Consider the following 22,137-nt stretch of genomic DNA (forward strand, 5'->3'; position numbering starts at 1 on the left):
TGCTGCATAACAAACAACCTTTCATTATCCTCATTATTTCTGCTTGAGGATACATAGTTGTTTTGCTGCACTTTCCCATTTTGCATGTCACCCTGCTTCTTATAACATTCTGACTGCACATGTCCAGGCTTACCATAATAATAGTATTCATGTGCATCATTATATTGCCTTTGCCAATTTCCACGACCTCTTTGACTCCCCCTGCCTCTGAATTTGCCTCTTCCACCTGCGTGTTGTTGTTGTTGTTGTTGATTCTGGGACTGTTATTGTTGCTGCTGTTGCTGGCCATAATTCTGATTACCTGTTCGGCCACCTCTTTGACTGCGTCCACGGCCTCCTCTACCTCGTCCTCTTCCTGAACTCGTGTACAAGGCCTGTTGCTTTGAACTGTTTTTGCTTTGTGAAGACTGTTGGTCTTCACCCAAGCTCTTCTCTTCGATAATCAGCATAGACACCAAATCTGTAAAGTTGGGAATGTTTTCCCGAGTCTGAATGGACGTCTTGAACGCCTTGTATTGTGGCCCGAGACCACGTAGACAGACTTCCACCTTGTTATCATCATCTACTGACACACCAATAGATGCAAGGGATTCCACAATACCCTTTATCTTCAGCGCATAGTCATTCACAGACATGCTCTTTTTCTCCACAGTATGAAGTTCATTTTTCAACTGTATCTTACGTGCCTTGGTATTTGTTTCATAAAGCTTTACCAAGGTGTCCCACGCCTCCTTGGGGGACTTGGCATCCTGAATGTGTCCAATCATGGTGTCCTGTATACTAATGGATAGCCAATACATAACCTTCCTGGCTCCTTGGTTCCAGTCTTTAAACTCTTTCATATCTGCAGCAGTCGGATTTATATCCGGTATCTCCGGTGCCTCTTCATACTCACCTTCTATGTAGTCCCAATAGCCTTTTCCCATCAGGAAATTCGTCAACCTGAACCTCCAAGCATGGAAGTTATTCTTATCCAGCTTCTCAGCCACAATCTGTGTTATGCCATCATTAGACATCTTGCCAAACACACAATTTTACCAGAAACTGCACTCTGGTTTTTCTGCATAAACTTCTCTATTTTCTGCACAGCGGTACTGTAGTACTCTCAAATGTCACAACCAGTGACTTCAATGTGCATACATACACCCAATGGCAACTGTAGACCTCTTTGCAGCACCCACAGTGTCTGCACAGTCAATCTGTCTTCTTGCAGTTCTTAAAACAGAGTTCTGCAGAGAATCGATGACTTACCCGCAGTGCTCGAAATCGCCTGCTTTCTGAAAAACGGAGGTCCAGACGCGCCCGAAACGCGTTTTCGGCCCGAAAATCGTAGTCCAATAGGACTGTATAGTTGCCCTATAGCTTTACTCCCGCGAAGAAAGCTCGGAGAATTATACTATGCAAGAATTATGTTGAAATAATGATAATTTTTACTATTCTCTAAAATTCTCTCCAAATTGAAGAACTTGGAGCTTCCCTCCTTCTTCAATCTCCATTGGTGGCTCCATCAGCATACCAAACCAATTGATTGGTTGGGGGCCTCTACCGTGATCAAAGAATCAAGCAATTTGTAAGGTAAAGTGTGAATTTTGATCTTTTTCCATAATTTCTCAATGTTTCTCTCTTCTCAACCCCTCTCAAGCTTGAGGAGCTTAATTGGAATGGCTTTTTAATGCTATTGAAGTTAATTGATGAATGGAAGTAAGGAAATACATAAATTCCCATGTATGCTTAATTTTTATGATTTTTTTTTTATGATTTTTGTCTTCTCTAAATTGAATATGATGTTATGCCTCATTGAAAAAAAGGCATTTCCCTCTCTTCTTTAGTAAATCCAACCATTCTTTATCCTAGATGAATGATTAATAGATAAAATTAAGTTTTTCATAATGTTTCGCTTTGATAAGTAGAAAATGTTTACATTAGAATGATTTAAATACTCTTGGTGAACTTCCAATTAATTTTAGAGAATTAAAAATTGAAAAATAGTCAGCCATACAAAGGAGGTTATGGCGAGTTTTTCTAAAATTATGAAAAATAAGTTTTATTTATTTTTATTCAAAAAGAGTATTTCCCATCGTATATGTATTCTTAAAGTGTTAATTTTCATCCTAGGTATAAGAAAATGCATATTAAAAATATTTTATTAAAAAAGTATTACTTTCTTTAGAATTAAATTCCATGGATAGAAGGAAGTATATTGAAATTGTTATTTTGATTATAAAAGTGTGATTTTCATCATAAATGATTTTTATGCATAAATAGATGCATAAAAGATATTCTTTTATATTAAAAGAGTGATTTTCATCATAAATGATTTGTATGTATAAACATATGCATAAAAGATCTTTTTTATATATATTAAAAGTGTGATTTTTATCATAAATGATTTATATACATAAATAGATGCATAAAAGAAAGTCTTTTATATTAAAAGAGTGATTTTCATCATAAATGATTTGTATGCATAAACATATGCATAAAAGATCTTTTTTTATATTAAAAGTGTGATTTTCATCATAAATGATTTATATGCATAAATAGATACATAAAAGAAATTATTTTATATTAAAAGAGTGATTTTCATCAATATAAATGATTTGTATGCATAAACATATGCATAAAAGATTTTTTTTAATATTAAAAGTGTGATTTTCATCATAAATGGATTTTATGCATAAATTAGATGCACAAGAGAAATTCTTTTATTCTAAAAGTGTAATTCCTACTAAATTGGATTTATGAATGGAAAGATGCATAAAGAATTTATTTTAATCCAAAAGTGTTATTCTTATCAAATTTGATTTTATGCATAGGTGTATGGATGTGGATGTGGATGTGGATGTATGGATGTATGGATGTGGATGTGGATGTATGAATGTGGATATGGATGTGTATGTATGAATGTGGAATGTGGATATGGATGTATGGGTATGGATATGGATGTATGGATGTGTATGTATGAATGTGGAATGTGGATATGGATGTATGAATGTGGAATGTGGATATGGATGATTTTTTTAAGAGTGATTTTCATCATAAATGATTTGTATGCATAAACATATGCATAAAAGATCTTTTTTTATATATTAAAAGTGTGATTTTCATCATAAATGATTTATATGCATAAATAGATGCATAAAAGAAAGTCTTTTATATTAAAAGAGTGATTTTCATCATAAATGATTTGTATGCATAAACATATGCATAAAAGATATTTTTTTATATTAAAAGTGTGATTTTCATCATAAATGATTTATATGCATAAATAGATACATAAAAGAAATTATTTTATATTAAAAGAGTGATTTTCATCAATATAAATGATTTGTATGCATAAACATATGCATAAAAGATTTTTTTTATATTAAAAGTGTGATTTTCATCATAAATGGATTTTATGCATAAATTAGATGCATAAGAGAAATTCTTTTATTCTAAAAGTGTAATTCCTACTAAATTGGATTTATGCATGGAAAGATGCATAAAGAATTTATTTTAATCCAAAAGTGTTATTCTTATCAAATTTGATTTTATGCATAGGTGCATGGATATGGATGTGGATGTGGATGTATGGATGTATGGATGTGGATGTGGATGTATGAATGTGGATATGGATGTGTATGTATGAATGTGGAATGTGGATATGGATGTATGGATATGGATATGGATGTATGGATGTGTATGTATGAATGTGGAATGTGGATATGGATGTATGAATGTGGAATGTGGATATGGATGTATAAATGTGGAATGTGGATATGGATGTATGGATGTGGATGTGGATGTATGAATGTGGAATGTGGATATGGATGTATGGATGTCAATGTGGATGTGGATGTATGAATGTGGAATGTGGATATGGATGTATGAATGTGGAAGGTGGATATGGATATATGGATGTGGATGTGGATGTATGGATGTGGATGTAGATGTGGATGTATGAATGTGGATGTGGAAATGGATGTATGGATGTGGATGTAGATGTGGAAATGAATGTATGGATGTGGATGTGGATGTGGATATGGATGTGGATGTGGATATGGATGTATGAATGTGGATGTGGATGTATGGATGTGGATATGGATGTATATGTATGAATGCGGATGTGGAATTGGATGTATGGATGTGGATGTACGAATGTGGATGTGTATGTGGAATAATGAATACGAATGTGTATGTGAAATGATGAGACGTCGATATGAGTGAATGGATGAGATGTGATGACATGTGAATTGGTATGTGAATAAATGATATGTGATGTGAATGAATCTGATGTGATGAGATGGAAAATGATGTGATTGGATGAGAATGAGTAAACATATGAATGGAATGTGGAATAAGTAATGTGGCCTAATGAGGGATAATGTGGAAAGATGAGAGTTCATTATAGAAACTGTATTTGTGACCTATTTGTAAATGACTGTTTTATGTCAAGAATGTTGGGGAAAGAATGCTGGGGAAGCATTTTGACCGTCTTGTGATTAAGGTCGTGGAGACCTACCTGATAAAGTTGCAACAGCTGACGCAGAGTCAACGAAGGACGTCTCGCGTAGCATGGTCGACCGAGGTCTTGACCAGCCTCGGTTCGATTTAAATGGTGAGCTTCCGGTATGGTGGATGAGGGACCAAGGAAGTTCTATGAGTGAAGCGCTAGGTGACCTGCAAAGGATCCTAGAGGGTGCTAACCATACGATGCTCGGGCTCTGGGTCGCCGAAGATACCACACGTGCATCGTGGAAGATATTGAATCAAGGAGTAAGAGTTGTTTTCTGAAATCGAGCATGGATCTGGTTGATTAACCTTACTGGTCCTCAATGGATGAGTCCATGGCTCTTTTATATGGATCTGTTGGTTGATCTTGTTGATCTTCAACGGAGATTTTATCTTGATTTTTATAAGTGATTATATTGTACTATGAGCTAGGAACTATTGAAAAGGCCCCTGAGTGGACAGCTGGTAGCGTTCTGGTTGCCAATGATGCCATAGATACTCTGATGAGAAATGATTGGAAATTAAGATTCAACCGGATATTTTGGAGGATTGTGATCAGTGATACAATGGTTTCATTTGGAAATTAAGATTCAACCGGATATTTTGTGATCAGTGATACAATGGTTTCATTTAAAGATAGCTGATGCTGAGAAAAAAAGGCAATTTCATATTTTGGAGGATTGTGAAGTGATACAATGGTTTCATTTAAAGATAGCTGATGCTGAGAAAAAAAGGCAATTTCATATTGGGTGTGTAAGTGGTGTGACTAGTTTTATGTTTGCATGAACATCCGGCTAGGGGACCTGGGAACTCTTTTCCCTGGTACCCGGGACAAAACCTAACCAAATTCCTAATTGGAGCCTTTTCTGCATACCTTCAACTTTAAACTTTGGCAGTCTTGTAACAATTCCTTTAGTCTGCATAGACTTCATTCTTTGCACATTCACATGTCTAATTCTTTTATGCTAAATGTCTGTGTGTGCAACAATTCCTGAACCATTTGCAAACATCGCAGCACTCACTTCAGGCATGTTTATATTCAACCACTCCCCATGACTTGTCATGTCATTAGGGAAAATTTGGACTCAAAAAGGGGCCTTGTAAGAGATCCCTTGGGATGGTGATGTGGACAAAGCAGGCCAATAAATCCACATATAATATTGGAGGGTACGTGCGTCATTTTTGAGTTGTTTATTCCATTAACTGACATGTAGGGTGTTTTTTAATTCAAAACAATGCATCTTGAGTATAGTTTTTTATTCCCACTATGGAGCCTTATTTTATTGAAAAAAGACACCACTCTCTTTCTTCATTACACTTTTGAATGTAACGAAGCCAACTTTGCTAACCGAACTTCGTCCCTGCAACCCATCATCTTGCATTGTCTCCCTCATTGTCTTCCCGACTGCACAACCACAACCACTCCAAATCCGAATTTTTTTGAGCGGGAGGTTTTTGATTTTCTCTTCTTCTCAAGGCGGCAAGTTTTGAAAAAGGATGGAAAAGTATTTGTTCTTCATGCGCCATACCTGCTTGTGCATGAATAACAATCCCATTTCTTACCTTTTTCAAGTGAGGGTTGTGCTTACAAGTACTCTGTACATTTTGGTTCATCCAAGATACCAACAAGTTTGTTTGATGGACAAGGAGGTATTATTTAGTGATGTTGTCTTTTGGTTTTAATGAAGCAATCTTCTTCATGGGAGATAAGTGTAATATCTTTGGTTTTTTTTGGTTAAAGTGTGAGTTCATGATGCTTTTTGGTGTTGTTAAAGCACAGAACAATGCAATGGAACCTGTGCAGCAAAAGAGGAAAAAGGTGGACATCCACTTCCAAGTAGAACCCGATTATGCTCCCTGCTGTAAGAGAAATTGGTCTAGGCCAGCATGCGAAGCCCGCATTACTGAGCTTTGAAATGAAGGAAAGAAAAATATGGACCTATGGTTGGATGGTAGTATTTACCCACCAGATCCAACCTCCTCTCAATCTCCATCATTCTTTGGGTTGACAAGTTTCTTCAAGTTTGTGTGTGAGGGTGAAAATGGATTGCTTGGGTATTGCAAAAGACTGTTTGGCCAATGTCAAAGTATCTTTGAAAGACATTTGAGTGATAGAGATGCCAGGATAAAAATGCTTGAAGGTGCAAATTTTTACTTGGCATCGATCACAACCGCTTTGCAAGCTTCAAACGAGGACAAAGCAAAAGTTTGTGCTGGGTTACAAAAAGAGTTTGATCATTTGCAGCAGACTATTTGTAAGATGCAAGACACTATTAAGGAGAAGAATGAAATTTTGGCAGTTCGAGAAATCAACAATTTCACATTGGAGAGTGAGAATGCACACCTTCGAAAACAACTTGAAAAGTTCAACAGAAAATTGCAATATTTGAAAGACACGCCATTGGGTGCTCGATTACGCAAGAGTCAGATCAAACCATTGGAAGAACTCAATGTTGGAGGTCACCAATGGAAGCGTCGTGTAAAAGCTTGCAGGTATTGGGATCTATAATTTCTTTGAGCTTAAATTTCTTTGAGCACTCACTTTTCATTTTCATCTTTAGTTCCTTTTTTGGAGATGGGGGATTGGGTGTGGGGGTGGTATAGTTAGATGAATCGTGGACTGAAATAGCTATCGTTGTTGCTTCAGGATGGTCACAGATGTTGTGGGTCCAAAAGAGCAAGGTTCTGATATATTTGGCAAAGTTCTGACAAAAGACATCGTGGAGTCAGCAATACAGCATCCTAAGTTTGCAAGACTTCGATCAGACATAGCAAAGCAATCCTTGTAGGAGGTGAGTGAAGCATTCACGCTTGCAGATGCACAAGGTATATGTGACATGGCTGGTATAAGCACAAAGTCTTACAGGATGTTGTTTAATAAAGTTAAAGAGGGTTTCAATTGTAAGCTTGGAAAAAAAACAGTAATTCCCATTTCAAAACCATTTCACGTGAACAAAGCTCGAAATATTCTCAACTTGGGAATGGTCGAACTTGTTGGAGAGCCTTGTCACGTGTCTAGCACATTGACAGTGACTAAAAAGAGCGGGGAACAGAAAATTATAGAGCTTATAGAGTTCAACAATTTCATCATGGATGTTCGGAAATTACAAATGGCTATGGTGAAATTTTATGACATCAGTGTACATGAGTGCAATGGAAGGCTGAAATTTGTTTTGAAACTTGATGAGAGTGAGGTGATCAAAGGACAGAAGCTGGAAAGGGTTAGCATTACTTTAATGAATAGAGCTTTGGATGCAAGTATCAGTAATGCTGATGAGAAGCACTTTAGTGTACAATCCGAAAATGAGATTTGGTGGCTGGCTGCATTTGAGGTGACGTGCTATCCATTTTTAAAAAAAGAATATTATGTTGCTATCCTCTTGTTATGATGTTGTAGACAATCTAACAGTTGTTGTTAACAGGTTCCAACAGAGACCCATGAAATTCTAAAGTGGTACTTCAACCAGACTGAGCTTCCTTCCACTATCCAGCAGCATGGCGAAAAGCTTTATGTAGAAGGATATCGTGAATATGAGGTTGAATGGCACCTGGTTGCAGATCTTAAAACCTTGAAATGCATGTTTGGTATTTCCCAAGGAGCAATGGCCAAGTATCCTTGCCTGTATTGTATGACCGAACGAGGTGTCTCCAAAGGAGGAAAAGAGAGAGAATGGAAATGCCTAAATGCAATCAGTAATAGGCGTGAACCCCCAAATCGTGATGCTCCAGGAGTGGATCCTAATTGGGATCCAATTCTTCCTATCCCTTTGATCAGAGTTCATATTTGTGTTTTGCATGCGCTGGTTAGAATAATTGAGAAACTAGTCTACATGTACATCGAATTTTCATGGAATATGAAACCAGCAGTAGAGAGTGAAAGAACTATTAAAAAAATAGAGCAAGTGCTTTTAGATGCAGGTTTACATTGTGGTCAAGTGAAGATTGAGAAGGACTTGAGAAGATCAGGGAAGACCGGAAATGTTCCTAGCAAACCATGTTTTGGAGGTGCAAAAGCCAGAAAGTTCTTATCTAATCATACCCAGAGAGGTCATCTGGGTACAGATTTTGAGGTGTGGAGGAAGCTTCATGCAGCTATACCTGATCAAGGCTCTTCAGGACAAGCAAGGGTGGCAAAGGCCAAAGCGTGGTTGGCACTTGATCGCCTAGCACCTTTGTTGCAAAAAGCAAGGTTTGAAGATGGAGATGTTGAGAAATTTGAGGCAGTTGTGACAGAGTTCTACACTAGCTATGAAAAGGCATGGGGTGCGACAAACTTGACACAATACATGGTTATTACTTGAAAACCTACAGCTTTGAGTTTTTTTTGTTGTTCAAAAAATATTGTACGATACTAAATGTCTTGTTGTTGTTGAGCATTTGTAGCACATTTTGCATGCACATGGAACCTTTTTTGCGGAAGAGTTTGGAAGCCTTGGGATTTGGTCTACCCAAGGCATGGAAAGATCTCATTGGCAAGCACGTTGTGCCTATCAAAGGGCCACTCAACATGGAGGAGGAATAAAGAAAAGTAATCCCATGAAGCAACTATGTCAGTGGTGGTATAGGCGGATTCAAGTGAGGGCTCGTGTGAAGATCAAACATGCTAAATCGGCTGTGTCATGTGCAATAAGAAAGGTTCAGGCTGAACGGAGATGTTCAATATATGTCTCCTCACGGGGAAAGCAGAATCATGCTGAATGGCTAAGACAACGACAAAGACAGGGCAGAGTGTGGAAGAAAATTGATCATTGAAATATATATTGTAAAACAATGATGTAACTGTGAAAGATTTTAAAAGAACAAGAGCTTTCATCTATGTCCCATATAAATGTTTCCAATATATATACATTTCATAGTTTGTAATGGTAAACAAGAAGAGTATTGAGAAATATGACAAAATTTCTTAGCAACTGGAACAATCTAAATTTGTTAATCTGGAGCAGAGACTTCCCCCAGCCGAGCCTTTTTTGATGACGTTTCTGCATCATCTTCTTCATCCTCTATCAATGGCACAACAGGGACCTTTGGCCTTGCTGTTCTAAGAAGATACTTCTTCCCGCAATCACTCAACAGATTAGGATCTGTGATTCCACATGCCAACCCGTAAGCAGCATATGTTAAATAATATTTACATCTTAACGAATATACTCCAGGTCCCTCTCCAAAAATTCGAACAGCTGCTTGCCGCTCCAGAAGTATTGCCTTGTTTGCATTCAGCCTTAAGTGATAGCCACCTAAATACCTGGATAGAGTCTTTATCGCCATCAGAGGAAAACTTGCATTGTCCTTGGAGAAGCTAGCGTGAAATATCACAATTTGAGGGAATTTTAGGTGATGTATATATGTTCCTAGTGTCGAATCGTGGCCCAATCCCGCCATACGCTTGCCTGAAGCACGTTTGAGGAATGTGTCTTCATATATTTCCAACTGAAAAAATAAAGGAGCATTAGCCAGAAACAACATCACCAAACATTTCAGGACAAAGTTGATAAAGCCAAATCCACAACAAAAAAAAACTAACCTCTTGGTTCTCATCTGCTTCAAGCAAGGCGTCTTGCCATAAATTAGTGCTCGAACTAGGAACGGTTTCCGCTGACTTATTTGACACATCCCTAAACCCTCCCATGTTGGTGATATTCAGTCTGTCCCTTGCTTCTTGTAGCTCTTCCTCTGTGGCATCTTTTCCTTCATATCTAAGGGCATCAGCATAGATCATCTTTAGTGTTGCTGCAGCAGATAGGAACTTGGTGTCTTTCACATGGCTATCCACTATAGTAAGTACTTGTCTATCCCATCATCATTTGCAAAATTGTCATCGACCTCCAGATTTTGGGCTATGAAAGCTATGCAATGGTCCTCCCTTAAGTTAAATACATGTTGTATGTCTGTCAGCAATATATACTCTGAATCTCCTACTTGGTAGGAGGGGAGTAATGGCATTGGAATGGGGGAGGAGTCATCTGATTCAATCACAAGCTGACCTATATCACTGTTTTGTTCTCTAACTGCCTCAATATCAACTGCCGAACTGAGCTTCCTCTCTTCTTCAACATTGAACTCCTCAATCACATGAGGAGTGTCCTCCTCTTCAGCAACATCCTCAACGGTGGGACTAGCCTGACGAGAAATCGTGTCTTCACTTTCATTTGTTGCATGCGGCTCTGTACATTCTTCATCTGTTAATTGCACGTTCATGTGCAAGAAGCATAAGAAGGCATAAGAGTATTCCATCAAGCGGCATTTTCTTTTGTGAAAAGGGCATAGCAAAGCTCTCTTCTTATCACATGGCACCTTGTGCCAATCCCTCTTTAACCTCTGCTTTTTCTCCGGCGACACCTTGAGATTAAAATGAATGTGATTTTTCCCATCAATCATCATTGGTTCTTCATTTGTGAGCTCGTCAAACTCTTGCTTTGCCTCTTCAAAGTATCCATGATGGCTAGAAAATGTATCCTCCTGAGAAAAATCGCAATTGAACATCAACGAAATTGCAGGGTGTAAATCATGATGTCGACATTTGTAGAGGAAGTCATATAATAGAGTTGCAGGTGTTTCTTTAATCTCTTCGTCCACATCAAACTCGACTTGAACTTGCGCCATGGCTGAATTCAAGGGTGTAGATAAGACATGGAAAATATTAGCTCAAGCAATGAATCAAGAGACAGTCGATCTTAAACAACAAATCTCTGTGTGGTGTGAATGGATTCAACATAACGCGAGAGGAGATGCTAGAGGAATCCAGGTATTCATCCTCGCATTGTAGTGAATCTATTTTCCCTAATGCAAATAAAATTGCAGCTAAGTCAAGGACCTCTTCTCGCGTTATGGTGAATCGATTCACCATAATGCGAGGAGGAATATTGTGCTTCCTATGGGACCTTCGCTCGCGTTATGGTGAATTGATTCACCGCAACATGACGACTTTATCATCCTTTGGCAACGCCTCTTACGTTATGGTGAATTACAAATAAAGATAGTTCTCTAGTACCCATACTGAGAGAGGAGGTGTCAAACGAATTAAAATACTCTTCTTCGCAGTCAATTCACCATAAGGCGAGGAGTCATAGGTTTTCAATTCACCTTAACGCGATGAAAAGACAAAGCAAGAAGTTCTCCACGACTGAAACCAAAACAACGAAATAACAAAAGAAGAAGGAAGCACAAAAGAGATAAAAATACCAGGAAAACGAATTGTATACAATCGTCGCAGGAGATGGAGTGAAGGAGGTTGGAGGTTTGTCTTTGACGTTGGATACAGGAGGATTATTGATGAAGGAGGGTTGGAGGAGATAGTCAGTCGTTGATGGAGATGAAGGCCGTTGGTGGGGAGATAAATGAGAATACGAACTCCAAGAGAGGCAATAAATGAGATGAGTATCCTAGAAAATCCGTTTTTAATGCTACGCGACACGTCAGCATCGCGTTTTCACTCGCCATTCCATGAATGCCACGTGGCAACCCGCCGTGTACCTAGCACGTGTACAAGCTATAAAGTTTAATCAAAGCCCTTTTTAATGCTATGCGACACGTCAGCGCCGCCTAGTCGCCCTGGCAGCCCGCCAGCACGTGTGTTTGCTAAAGACTAATCAAAGCCGTTAATCACGCCACCTTTTCGTCCTCTTATCGATTTAGCCTTGTACATCCTCCTGCTTGCCTCCAGGTGACTTCCGACTACCACCACAGTACTGAACCAATTTTCCACCTCCTGCACGACAGTCTCCATCCATTTGCACGCAAGAAATGTAAGTTTTTGTATACTACTTGATTGTTTTGTAAGTTTCTTGTATATTGCTTGTTTGTTTTGTTTTTTCTTTGACTGTTTGCCCTGTGCCATTGTTTTTTCTTCGATTGTTTGCCTTCTTCCGTGGTGATTCGATTCACCTTAAAGCACACGACGGGCCATTAGAATCTCAATAAGCTCCATGTCTTATGGTGAATCGAATCACCATGGCAGAAGGCAAACGTAAGAGATTCGCGATAATCCTCCTCCCGTTGTAGAAAATCGATTCACTATAACGCGAGGAGGATTGTTTTGCTTTGACTGGCCCTTAGACTCGCGTTATGGTGAATCGATTCACCATAACGCAAGACCAAGGGGCAAAGGATTCACGATAATCCACCTCTTATTGGTGTCAATTAATTCACCTCCTACACGACAGTCTCCATCCATTCCCACTCATAGAATGTGATGAAAGTGTATTACTTGATTGTTTTGTGAGTTTCTTGTATAATACTTGATTGTTTTGTTTTTCCTTTGACTGTTTGCCCTCTGCCATTGTTTTCTCTTCGACTGTTTGCCCTCTGCCATTGTTTTCTCTTCGACTGTTTGCCCTCTGTCATGGTGATTCGATTCACCGTAAAGCAGACGACGAGTCATTAGAATCTCAATACTGCTCTATGTGTTATGGTGAATCGAATCACCAAAATGCAAGAAGGAATGGTAAGAGATTCGGGAGAACACTCCTCCCGTTGTAGTAGATCGATTCACTATAACGCGAGGAGGATTGTTTTGCTTTGACTGGCTCTTAGTCTCGCGTGATAGTGAATCAAATCACTATAACGCAAGATCAAAGCTCAAAGGATGCACGATAATCCGCCTCTTATTGGTGTCAATGAATTCACCATAATGCGAGAAGGATTATTGTGTTTCTGTGGGCCTTCATCTCGCGTTATGGTGAATGGATTCACCATAACGCGAGGAAGTGCATATTGCTTTCTTGGCCACCCTCTCTCGCTTTATGGTGAATTGTTAATCGTGTACTACTGAATAGCAAAGTTTTCTACTTTTTCTTGCGTTTTTAGATGGCTCGTGTAAGGCATACAGCTAGACCCATTGACAATGCAGCTCCCTCATCTACTGGGAAGAAGATGGGCGTTCTGAAAGCCTCAAGATCCAGGAAATCAAGCAGTCCTTCCCGATTGTCCAAAACGCAGCCTAGACTAAGGCATTTCGCAGAGCATTCGGCAGCCCTGCGAGAAATCAAAAAGTTTATGAAGCAGCTGCTATTCCCAGATTGCCTTTCCAGAGGCTGGCCAGGAGAATTTGTGAGCAGAATGGAATTTTGTTTAGGTGGAAGGCATCGGCCCTGTTTTGCTTGTAGGAGGCCACAGAAGATTGGATGATCGAATTTTTTTTGGATAGTTACGTTCTTGCTGCCCATGCACACAGGGTGACAGTAAAATGAACAAAGATTTTTTCAGCCTAGTAGCCCTTCGTTTCAGATACGATAAGTTACTTAGACCAGTTACGTTTAGTGATGAACGAATGTTACAAATTTTGGATGTCCGTCCTGTACAAAAAGTGAGAATTGAAGAGGTGATCGAGGGAGGTCCAGATCATGAACATCAGACTCAAGCAAATTTAATGACAAGCGCTCAAAGGGAACATCAAGCTGCAATGCTTGCATTGCAAACAAAAAGGGAAAATGTTCGCACACTCCACGCCATGAATCGGGAGGTGCTGCAATTTTTGTTGCCGGAGTTCTATGTACCCTTTAATATTAGAGGGCATAGATGTTATTTCCCGATTCATGCTGAAGAAATCAACATTTTGTTTGATCCCAAAACTGAAGTCAACGACAAAGTGCTCAGATGTGTTTTAAGGTATACTCTTTTCTCTGTCCTCCCACAATTTTTCATTCTTGGCTCTTAAAGTTTATGCCTCACTCTTGATATGTTTCCTTGTGAAGTTTTGTTATTTCGCTATTGCCCGAGGATGTACAGCAACGAGTGTTCCAGATTGATTCACTGGTCTCAACACTGTTGCTAGTAGAGTCAGTTCCGTACCTCGATGTGCTGAACTGGTTTCGGGAGGTCCAGCTGGACGATGCCTGAGTATTTTTTTTGGCATATCATGAAAAGTGAGTTTGTCTCTCTATCTCTCTTGCATGATGTTTATAGGAATCACCGTACACGAGTTATATAGTGCTTCCTTTGGATTGAAACTAATAGAAATCTATTGTGCAGTTCCCATTGGAGTCTTCTACTAGTCGACGTGCAAGAAAATGTCATTTACCTTGCAAATTCGACATCTGGTGTCCATGGAAATGTTTTGCTGTAAGTAAAAATCATTAAGATACATATTATTGTTTGAGTTAGAAGTCCGGATTGATCAGGATAATGATTGGTCTCTGTTTACAGTGGTGTCAGGAAACTAATGGCAGCTTACAAGAGCCTCAGCATGGACATCGACACCTTGGATCGATCGACCATCCGAAGGGTTAGTGTCCCCAAACAAGAAGATGGCTACAGCTGTGGGTGGAGGGTTGCACTTAATGCAATGTTACTGCTACGAAGCATTTTTCAGCTCCCTTCAGAGGATGTAAGCATTTTCAGCTCCCATACGCATGCGTGCTCTTGTTTATCTTCTTATATATTGTCATGTTGATCTTATTTATGCCTTGATGAATTGTGATGGCAGTTTCCATCAATGTCTCGCTACGTGGACCTAGACGTCCAAATGTTTAGGGAGGAAACGATTGCAAAATTGATCGAGGTCGCTGAAGTTATGCCTCCAAACGGGCCAGTGGACTTCATCCCGCCCAATCCACGAGGGGGGATAGGCCCCCCTGAGCCTCTTACATGGGCTCCATACTTGGGAGAAGAGCCATGGCTCCATCCTGAAGCCGATACCTATGGGTTCCAGTAATAAATAGTTTTTTCCTTCTTCCAACAAATGTACGTTTGTAAATATGCAGCTATACATGTATTGGAGAGAGAACATCAATTGTAAATATACTTTTCATTTGAAAATCAGAGGATCAAATTTGCTACTGTGTTCCTTCACTGCTTGCTTTCTTACTTTAAGCCTTTTTTGTGTACATAAAAATTCAATTGGGGAATTCTTGCCTTCATTACATTGTTTTAAACAATAAAGCATTACAAAAGCAATGTTCTGAATAGATAAGTTTATTGCATATGGAAAATACATTGTCACCGTATACATGGTCACATCACATATCTTCTAGTGCCTCTAATTCATGTGGGGCTGCAACATCTTTACAAATGATCTGATGCTCTCTTCTTTTACTTAGCTTCCGACCATCGAGCTTGAAGAAGAATTGATCTGGAGGATTCTGAATAGCTACTTCTAATTCCTTCCTAACATATTCGAGAGTCCAATTCTCTTCCACTTCCAATGTCAAAGATGGGTGACCCTGTCGAATCATAACTATATCTATCAAGCAAGAGTGGCTGCCATCTCTTGTATCTTGGTCCATGCTTTCCCAGTTGTTGTTGATCCATCGCCACCTTCTATAAGTAAATGGCATGCACAGATGTTGCCTGGCAATATAGTATCTGATTCCAAAATATCATTAGGATAATTTTTCGAGTATAATCAAATAAGCGTTGTAACTGTTTCACAAAAATACATTATAATGTTATAACACTCACCGAAATGCAATGTCGGAGGTGTTCAATCGACATTTGATCAAATCATCTCCCTTTGATGATTTCACTCTCCAACCTTTGTCAAACAAATGATCAAGCCAGGCTTCATCTACATCTTTGCACACAAAAGTTGTTCTAGTTTTTCTCAATTGTTTACAATCAGAAAATAAATGAACAAAGCATGCAATTGGAACAAACAAACTTAAGTGCACATTTCTTGCACCAATGCTAGGCTTCATAGCACATTTAATATCATTAAACATTTTGGTCCTGTATGACTCTATCACTTCTGTGTCAAGCAATGGCCACTCAGGACTATCAAAGTGCGGGCAACGGAATACGTTCCAACTTTCCATGTCGACTCGATTGAGTGGGCAAGGTATAAAATGAGTCATAGAAATATGTTCTACTTCTTGCGAGATCACTTGGTGCACAACCTTCATATTGAAGTTCCCCCACCTCACCATGTACGACATTCAAGAATCCCGTCAAGCATTGTGCAGGCTCCCACTCCTGAAGATTGGATGGGTACAAATCTGTGCAAGGCAGAAAAATGTATATCAATCACCTTATTTGCAACATTGAAATACAAAACACAAGCACTTACAATGTGGTTTGTGTCTTGGAAGTCCTTCCAATGGTCCCACGTTGATCTCTTTTTGCATGAATACATGCTGGATCAACACTTCTTTGACAGTTTTCCCTCCTGGTGCCATCTTAAAGTCAAGGATCCTTCCTTTCCAATGTTTGGCCAAGTCTTCAGATGCCTTTCCCTTCACTCGGTAGTGGCCTTGTTTTCCTGGCTACATAGTGACCCAAGAGTACTTCCTGTATACTTGGGGAATCCATTCTTCATTCTCGTCTTTCATGTTATACAACACAACAGATAAGATACTGCTCCTTGCTCGTTTCAGTCCACTTTCGGGTGCCATGATAGATTAACAGACGTATGAGAAAGAAGAAGTAGCAGAAAGTGGGTGACGGGGCTAACCGCTTTTGTGGATCAAGGAGGGAAGAAGAAATGAGGGACGGTGTGTTCTTTTGGGCGCCAAAGATGTTTCGAGATTCAAAAGTGGAACCAAGTTGAGGGAATAACCAGGAGAATGTGTATCTATCTATTCCAAGCATTCAAGCTTCATTAGTTCTAGGGGTGGTGGAAAGAATTTTTTAGTGCTCCACGTCTAACACAGGAATGTGGAAAACATTCTTTTATTGTGTTAGTTTCTGACAAAAAAACGGTTTTAAATATTTTAAGACAAGGTGATGGTTTTTTTTAATATTTCATGAAGATAAGAGTTTCTCCACGTTTTGGGTGGGTTTGTACAGAGGTCCCACCACCGGTGAATCTCGTTCGTAGATTACATGTCACTCAATCTATGTGTCTATTATTATATTATTGTTGAAACAGCCCTCTTTTGAGTCCAGAATTTTCCTAATGGGTTCGAAGCACCTGAATCAACGTACCATACATCATCTTTATGTGCTGCTTCAATATTTTCAGACATGGCATTAACGACATGCTGCATAACAAACAACCTTTCATTATCCTCATTGTTTTTGCTCGAGGATGCATAGTTATTTTGCTGCAATTTACCATTTTGTATGTCAGCCTTCTTCTTATAACAATCTGCCTGCACATGTCCAGGTTTACCATAATAAAACCATCCAACCACGTGTATCATTATACTGCCTTTGCCAATTTCCATGACCTCTTTGATGCCCCCTACCTTTGAATTGGCCTCTTCCACTTGCGTGTTGTTGTTGCGAATTCTGGGACTGTTGTTGTTGCTGCTGCTGGCCATAATTCTGATTACCTATTCGGCCACCTCCTTGGCCGCATCCACGGCCTCCTCTACCTTGTCCTCTTCCTGAACTTGTGTAGAAGGCCTGTTGCTCTGAATTGTTTTTATTTTGTGAAGACTGTTGGTCTTCACCCAAGCTCTTCTCTTCTATAATCAACATAGACACCAAAATTGTGAAATTGGGAATTTATTTCCAAGTCTGAATAGATGTCTTGAACACCTTGTATTGTGGCCCGAGACCACGTAGACAGACTTCCACCTTTTCATCATCATCATCTACTAAAACACCAATAGATGCAAGGGATTCCACAATACCCTTGATCTTCCATGTATAATCATTCACAGACATACTCTTTTTCTCCACAGTACGAAGTTCATTCTTCAACTATATCTTTCGTGTCTTGGTATTCATTTTATAGAGTTTTACCAAGGTGTCCCATGCCTCCTTGGAGGACCTGGCATCCTGTATGTGCCCAATCATGGTGTCCTGTATACTGATAGAGAGCCAATACATAACTTTTTTGGCTCCTTGGTTCCAATCCTTGAACTCTTTCACATCTGCAGCAGTCGGATTGATCTCCGGTATCTCCAGTGTCTCTTCATGCTCACCTTTTATGTAGTCCCAGTAACCCTTTCCCATAAGGAAATTTGTTAGCCTGAACCTCCAAGCATGGAAGTTGTTCTTATCAAGCTTCTCAGCAACAATCTAGTTTATGCCATCATTTGACATTTTGCCAGACACACAAATTTATCAAAAACAGCACTCTGGTTTGTCTTGCACAAACTGCTGTATTTTCTACAACGGTACTGTACTACACTCAAATGTCACACACGTGACCTCAATGTGCATACATACACCCAATGGCAACTGTTGACCTCCTTGCAACCCACAATGTCTGCACAACCAGTCTATCTTCCTACAGTTCTTAAAACAAAGTTCTGCTGAGAATTGATGACTTACTCGTCGTGCTCGAAATCGCTTGCTTTTGAAAAACTGAACGTGCCTGAAACGTGTTTTTAGCCTGAAAAATGTAGTCCAGTAGGATAGTATAGTTGCCCTATAGCTTTACTCCCGCGAAGAAAGCTCCTTAATCAAAGATCATTTGCCAGTGCCTCCCATAGAGCTCCCGACAAGGGTGTAGTCGCCAACATAAATTGGAAAGAGTAAATGAAGCTCTTACCCTCGTATCACTTCCTGTGCTTCTCTTGCTTGCAGCTCAGCCCTTAGCATGAACTAGGCTCTGATACCATGAAAAGATGCAGGGGAGAAAAGAGCTTGAGCTCTTGCAAAGCACACACACACTCACAAAACCCTAAAAAAGAACACACAAGGTGAGAGGTTGAAAATCTTCTTCTTCTTCACACAACACTCAACACACCATATACAAAGATAAGAGTACACACCATATGAAAGGTACTCAACCAAATACATACTAGGGTTCTCTATAGTGTGAACCCAACTAAATGAGCTGGCGCTATAACTCTGCCAGTCTCTAGAATGGCCATCACACAGCCTGTCATCCCACTGGCCGCATATCACCCATGATCTCACCTGGTGTAAGTGTGGGGCCTATCCCCCACGCGGGTCATTAGTGTCCACCACCACCTCACTAGATGAGCTCCATATCTCAACAAGAAAATCATTCCTTGTGTAAGAGGGGTGTAGAATGAGGGGTGTAGAATCGATGATAACGCTCTTCACAAGAGGCCCATGTTCAGAGTACTAAGGCAAGGCCACATACTATATTTCAATAAAATAAATGCTAGACCTCTCTTGTGCTACAAGAGGAATGTAGAAAATAGCAAGACCATGTACAATAGGCCTATGACCAGGGGACCATAGGCCTATGACCAGGGGGCCATAGGGTTAGTCAGCAAGACCATGTACAATAGGCCTATGACCAAGGGGCCATAGGGTTAGTCAGCAACACATCTCTCAATACCATAAAGATATGAACTATCTTTTGTAAGATGGTGTAGATGATAGCAAGTTCTTTCAGAAGATGCTTATGATCGGGGAGCCTTAAGGTCTTTCTAGCATGAGGGGAAGGTCTTTCTTTTGTAAGAAGGGTGTATAATTGATACTAATACCCTTCACAAGAGGCCCATGACCGAGGGGCATATGGTTTCTTTTAACACAGATCTCCTCTACTCTCAATGGATTTGTGCCTATTACTAGGAGAGTACTCTCTCTAGAATAAGGCAAGGCCACATACTATATTTCAATAAAAGAGGCGCTAGAACTCTCTCATGCTACTAGAGGGGTGTAGATGATAGAAAGACCATGTATAAGAGGCTTATGACCGGGGGGCCATAGGGTTGGTTAAAACACATCTCTCTAGGAAGAGGGAATTACAATTCTTTTTTGGAAGAGAGGTTTAATCTTGATAGTAGGTCCTTCTACAAGAGGCCTATGACCAAGAGGCCATAGGGTCTCTTCCACTAACACACATTCAAGGATTCACTTTGGCAAGAGGGATGCAGATGATAGCAAGGCCTACCATAAGAGGCCTATTACCGAGAGGGCATAAGGTCTCTTGAAACACACCCTTCTAGAATGAGAAAACGGCCTTTCTTTGGCAAGAGGGTGTGGGCTTGATAGTTAGGCGTATGGTCCTAACAATGCATGGTGTTTGAAAAATACATGGTGTCTCAACAATACCTGGTGCTAAAAGAGGTCATTTGTGTCTTCTCAAGAATATCACCATATCCTTACAATATCCCTAGACACTAGAAATTTTAAAAGAGTCTATTTCAAGAAAGTCATTGTTTGAAGATAAATCTATGTGAAAATTTTAAAATCTTCTCAATGATAAATACATTCCCAAAATATAATTTTAATTACAACAAGATAATTTGTTACATTATTGACCCTCTATGGTCTATTGGGGACGCCCATCCGACCATTGTGCCATGCTTGCAACAATTAGTATCGTGAGTGATGTCATATTAAATACTACATTGTAAGTGTGATTGGCATATGCTTTGCGGGTCTATGCTATGTATGCTATGATTGGGTGATACCATGTGTACACATGCTAGTGTTGTTGATATTGGTGTTTGATTGCCTCACCTAACATGTTGACTTGTTGAGTATAGGTGATGAGTACGAGGATGCCGAATGAGGCGTCGTACTTGTGTGAGGGTCACCAAATGAGGTGTCGCACAGGCATGAGTGTGCAAGGGTCATCGAACGAGGTGTTGAACGTGTGAGGGTCACCGAACGAGGTGTCGCGTGGGTTTTGTCATGTGCATGGGAGTTTACATCACCTCGACATTTATGAGTTATACTTTATTATTTTTGGTTGGCCATGTGCCATTTATTTGTACTCGTATATTTATGCACCCCGATGTGCACAAGTGTAGTGCGTGTGAAATAAAGGTTCACTATTGTTTTTCGTACACACTAGATGTGTGTGAACATCCTCCAGAAGGATTGATTATTTTTGTAAAAAGAGCCCTATTTTTGGCTAAAGCTTTACGATTGGCTCAAGGGCTATTTTTAGGAATACATAATAAAATACTCATGTTGTGTAAGGAGCTAGCACGTATGAGGGGGGGATTTAACCCACTCCTTGTTGATTGATGGTGATGTTTATTTTGCTCACAGTTTTCAGGTCTATGGTTTATCTTCAATGTTTATTTCCATGTCTATGTTTAATATGTTTGAATCTTTTATTTTTTTGGTGTTGAATATTTATTCGTGATTATTGTGCACAATTTTGTTACGTTGATTCTCTTTTGTGTGGCAAGTTCCTGACAGTGGTATCAGAGCCAACCACACTCAAAGAGAAGGCATGAAGGCATAAATCTCGTGGAGAAATTGGGCAAAAGCTTAAATCAAAGGGCAAGGGCATAAATTCAAAGACAAAGGCCATATCCAAAGGTCTCAAGCTTGTATGGTTTGGGCAAGACAATGAATACATGCAAAACCACTTGCAAGGAGCCTAAAAACCATGCCTACTTGAGAAAAGGCAGTTTTTTGCAGTAGTGGCTCTCTCTCAGATCCAACCGCACGGATGGATTCAGCATCTTGCAAAACCCCAAGACCTTTTCTAAAAAATTGAAGAGCTCCAGCATCATAGATTTGTATAATCGACGGTCGGCTGCTTTCTTTCTCTCCTACGCTATGCGTTGCATCATTTTCATGTGAAGGGGATTAACTTCAAAGCATAATTAATCTCAAGGTCTAATCATATAAAGTCTATTTATACCATTCAAATCTCAAGTCTATCAAATTTTTCCAATTTCAAACCTTCCAAAGATTTTCAAGCCAAACCAAGGGAGCGCATGCACATAGAGGCCCAAGGTCAAATTTCCTGATGGGAAAGGGCTACTGGGACTACATAGAAAGTGAGCACATGAAGAGGCACCGGAGATACTGGAGATCATTCTCTATCAGCTTGGAAAAGAGAATGCTGATGCCCTTAGTCGACGGCCTAGTGTTCAT

Source organism: Cibotium barometz, chromosome 18, assembly GCF_041138505.1.
Source record: "Cibotium barometz isolate CiBa-2024 chromosome 18, ASM4113850v1, whole genome shotgun sequence".
Lineage (NCBI taxonomy): Eukaryota > Viridiplantae > Streptophyta > Polypodiopsida > Cyatheales > Cibotiaceae > Cibotium > Cibotium barometz.